Consider the following 4,871-nt stretch of genomic DNA (forward strand, 5'->3'; position numbering starts at 1 on the left):
ATGTGATCTGCATAGGAACTGAGTGACAAAGAAAAGACAGATAAAGGCAGATAATACCAAATAACCAACCACTTAGTAGTAGAAAAATATGAAGCAAACAACAAAGATTATGCCTAAAATATAATTCCAAAGTAATGTGCTTTAGCAGAAGCCCTTGTGCTGACAAGAAAAGGAAATGGATACCACCTTCTGACTCACACACACTACCACCACCACCACCACCATATCCTTTTTGCTGCATCCTTTTATATGTGTTTGGCAAAAGCAAAATTAGAAGAAGTAGTCAAATTATAATACAGAAGTAAAAGTAAAATCTTGGGGATGGATTTGTTCAATAGATACCTTTGCCTTATATAATGATTGGATTTTTTTTCTGAACTAGAGCTAAGCCAATCCTTCCAAGTCATGAGAAGGAGGAGGAGGAGGAGGAGGAGGAGGAGGAGGAGGAGGAGGATAATAATAATAATAATAATAATAATAATAATAATAATAATAATGCATTCTTACAAATTAATGTCACTTCCAGCATTCCAGTTCTGCACCATTAATATTTTCCAGCATCAGGGCCTCAGAAAACAGTGGATTTATCAACAACAGTTCTTCCTAGGCAACAAGAGTGTTACCATATAATCACTTTGTGAGTGCGCAGAAAATTAAATCATTAACTGACTGGATTTGGTAATATCATACAATGATTTCATATAGCTAGTGAATGATTAACTTGTAATCGGCGATGCTGCTGGCATAGGAATTAAAGTGGCACCTCTTTTCTATACAAAAGATCACAGGAAACAAATATCTGGTGCCAAATCTAAGAGCAACAAATTTAAGTCAACATAGCACCGCTGATTCAGAAAAGCTCATTTGCTGTGTGCTGAAACCTAGAGTAATGCATGTCTGATTATTAGTTTTGCACTATATTCATTTCTTTCTATAGAAAGTATAAAATCTTGTCTGTAACTTGCTTACAGAAGAATTAGGCAATATATCTTTCATATAGTAGATTGCATCTAGAACTATAAACTCAGTCATAGTTTTGTCCTATTGAAAGCAACTTCATCTCAATATAACTCAATTCAAGAGCACAGTTTTCCTTTGTCTATATTTGTAATAGCTGGTTTCTGCAAAGAAAGTATTCCATGGCAAGGAAGTTGATATCAAACTAGTGGGGAATTGTTATAGTCCTCCTGTTTGGGCTAGCCATGCTAACCCCGTCTTGCTATCAGGTGAAGTTTCTTCAGTAGTAGATCTTGTATTGGTACTGATAGTACTTCCAGTACTACATGCACTTCCATCAGGATCTGAGGCTTCAACCTAGTATTCGCTTCTGCTCAGAGAGCCTTGGTGCTACTGTTAGAAGCAGAATATTCATCCAATTTGGAGTCTACTTCTATGTTTTTCATTTCTTCTCCAATTGTTAATGTGAGAGATCAGAGGCCCCTGTATCACAAATGAAAGATACCAGACTGTATGCTAAACTAGTACTGCAGAAGGTCATAATTCTGAACCTATTAGTATAACGTAGCACTTCATGTTTTTGGGAGCTGGTCCTTATACACACCTCAGTTCTGGTGATGTTGGTACTCTTTCAAATTACCTAACATTCTTTGTCGCAGCCATCAACTGCACCATCTACATTTTTTTTTCAATTTCAATTTTTTTTTCAATTTTTCAATTACATCCAAGAGAATAGAGTAAATTTTAAACTACTGGACACAGAGTAAGAGTTTCTGTTTAAAACATTCTTTGCCTGTCTGTATTTTTGCAGAGGTAGTCCATATTAAATCTGCTGAATGACTTGCACTACACCCACTGATAAAGAGTGGAAGTTGAATGCTATGGGCCAGTAGGTCCATTCTAAAATGATGTTATCTCTTGCTGTATATCAAGCTGTAACAACTCATCACTTGGGAGAAGGGTTTAACTTCTTAGAACATCTGCCAGATAATGGATATAAGTTCACACAAGTGTTTCATCATGACACATTAATCTGACTGAAAAGCAGAAAAATAGATTCATACATATGGCAAATTTTGACTCAAGATATGTAGTGGTGTAGGTCTTGTTCAAGAAGCTGAGACCTGAACTGAAGATATTCCTTTTGACTGTTTTTCTTTAGCAAGATGAAACCAAATGTCAGAAGCAAATTGCAAAAAGGAACACCCTGGCTTTCTTATTTATTGAACCAAATTCAGAGCCAATAAGTTCAACAGGTGCAAATTGCACCATAGGAAGGAAATTTTCAAAACACATTGAGAAAATTTATTTCCAAATACACTTTTGCACTTCCAAAAACAGTCTCTCTTGTTTGTCTATATAGCAAAGCCACAGATGACATTCTTGACTTTGTGTGAAAGCTCCTTATTATACCTTGTTTCTTGGGCATTGGAGTCCAGCAATCAATGTATGACTGATCTGGTCACCAACAGATCACCAGCAGGTCACATGGCTTCCCATCAGCCAAAAAGACCTTTTGAACACTGAAGCGGGGGTTGTCTGGCTGATGAGAAGGATTAGAGTCTTTTAAGCATCAGCTTTGAATGTTCTGCCATCATCACTTGAGCTTCTACTTGGCCTTTGTTTGGGATCTCCCTCTAAGCCGTTTTAGGTGTGTGGCAGAAGGTCAACACAGATAGTGCCTCTGCTGACCGTTGTGGGGATTGGTTATACAATAACCTTTGCTTCTCCTCCACCAGATGGGCTCTGCCATACCTTCAGCCTGTCTCCTCCTCTACAGGATGCTTCCTTTGGAAGAGATATGCTCAGCGTTTCGGCTTCTTAGCACTGCCACCTTCGTAGCATCTGCCACCAAATAACCAAGTTTGCAACTGGGCCCATGGGATTGCACAAAGAGTATGAAGAAGAAAAACAGGTTATTTACCTGTAACGAAACTACATGAATGGGTGGCCATCTGCATAGTCATACACTCTCTTCTCTGCCTGGTGCTCTTAGTTGGGAATTTTTGTGACTGTTTCCTTTGTATGTTGCTGTTCTGGTCAGAATTAGATCTGAAAGGGAAGGCAGGAACCACTCCCCACCCCATCTTGAAGGTGTGCACAAAGTGTTATAAGGGAACATCCATGAAAACTCTAGTCCTGCTTTAGAAATTTCTTGAATAGACCTTGGCACATGGCCAGAACCCTTAGGAGTAACTATACAGAAGCACACTTGAAGAGTTACATTTAGAAGCAAGCAACCAGACTTTTCAAAACAATCTCTGGGAAGTATCTCATAAAATCATACTGAAACCCAGATACATTATTTATTTATTTTACACACTGCACGATCACGAACATAACTAGTATTTTAAATGAATAAATGAAGGCATAGGCCAATTTTTTTGCTTTGAAAAAAGAGGGCAATTTTTCAAATCAAATTCTGATATGGCCATGCAACATTGCTACTAATCATGAAAGTGGGTGATTTTCAATTAATTATCAGAGTTCAGAAGTTACACAGCAAACTTTGCAGGATTGTGCTAGGGTTTCTTACACTCTTTGATAATGCATCAGGCTAGAAGTCATTATACCAGCTTTCCTTACCCTTGCAGGATGTGGCACCTGCCATTTCTATTGTTATAAATGTTAAAAGTACATGAGTCCTAACCCTGTTTGTACCTGACAGTATACCTGTTTTCAACATATGCTGGAAAATACTTTTGTGTCAGCCTACAAAATCTATATCTCTTTGACCATCTCTCACTCCAAATGTTTTCATGTTTGTACAACATGGGTAACATCATGCTATTAAATAGTAATCCTCTGCACTTTCTTATCACTGAAGCACATCCAGTGCCCTCTTATTTGGGTTCCTGGGATTACTTATCTTATTCTAACACAACAGTATAGTAGCCTCTGTTTCATGAAAGTGTAAATTACTGAGGTCAGTGAGCAAGTTGTTTCGGTAAAGAGAAAGGTCAGATATGAATTATCCAAACATGAACTGGCTGTCACTGGATGAGCTCTTAAAATTCAGAGGCACATGGGCAAGTCATATAACCAACCGAGTAACAAGCCAGCTTTACAGAGATCAGACACAGAATTGGAATACCACATTGGGGAAGGCCTTAAACAGGAAGCGAATTGTAGGAAGATCTGGAATAAAGCAGAAGAACATATACAGACTTAGGGTGCAAGCCTATGGCTTCCTGAAATTGTCCGAGAGGCGAAACGATTTTTTCAGACTCCTTGCTCCAACAATCTGGGAGTCTAAAGGCCAAGCCTCCTACCTGTCCCTTCCTTCCTTACTTACTTATTGAAAGCTTTTCTATCCTATCCCCTACAGAATATCAGGACGCCTTAAAAAAAATAAGTAGCTAGCAGCCACTGGAAAGACCCATGTCAGCATCTTCCTCAAGGTTGCAGCTGGGCCACAGGCAGGTAAAAGGAGGGGAGGGGGGGACTGCAGATGCATTAGGATTCTAATTGACACTCCAGCCTCCTTTTCTCCCCCTTCCCAGCACTAAATCTAGATGTCCAAAAATGGCTATCTAGAGAAAATGCAGGTTGTAAAATGTGGTGAAGATCACCATTGCTATACCTTGCTATATCACTGGATGCTTGTGATCCTGAGTTCATATGAATGCCTGTATGTTTATATGCCCTGTGGCCAGTTGGATTGTGTAGTACAATGCAATGCAATGGTGCAGACAGGGAAAAATGGTACATGATGGAATCTTTAAACCTTTCTCTAAGCATGTGGGTTTTTCTCCCAGTGAGCCTGTTAAGTCTAAATAATGAACTTTCTCCTGTCTGAAGTGACAGATCTTACATTGGAGGGATGTGAGCCTGGTCCTGTGTATTTTATACTCAGGATCTTTATCCTAAAAACATTTCTAGTTGTCACAGTTGCAGAGATACAATTAAAAACT

The 4,871-nt window shown here is 38.8% G+C and overlaps 1 protein-coding gene across 2 annotated transcripts in view; it reads right to left on the minus strand.

Annotated features, from left to right (window-relative positions):
- Window positions 1-563, minus strand: part of LOC123020288 — a 7,281-nt gene extending 6,718 nt beyond the window's left edge. For both annotated transcript variants that reach the window (XM_044425039.1, XM_044424205.1), the window contains exon 1: window positions 508-563. The gene's annotated coding sequence lies outside the window, so the exon portion shown is untranslated. The remainder of the gene's footprint in view (window positions 1-507) is intronic.
- Between the last annotated feature and the right edge of the window lie 4,308 nt (window positions 564-4,871).

Source organism: Varanus komodoensis, unplaced genomic scaffold (assembly GCF_004798865.1).
Source record: "Varanus komodoensis strain SLA01 unplaced genomic scaffold, ASM479886v1 scaffold1, whole genome shotgun sequence".
Lineage (NCBI taxonomy): Eukaryota > Metazoa > Chordata > Lepidosauria > Squamata > Varanidae > Varanus > Varanus komodoensis.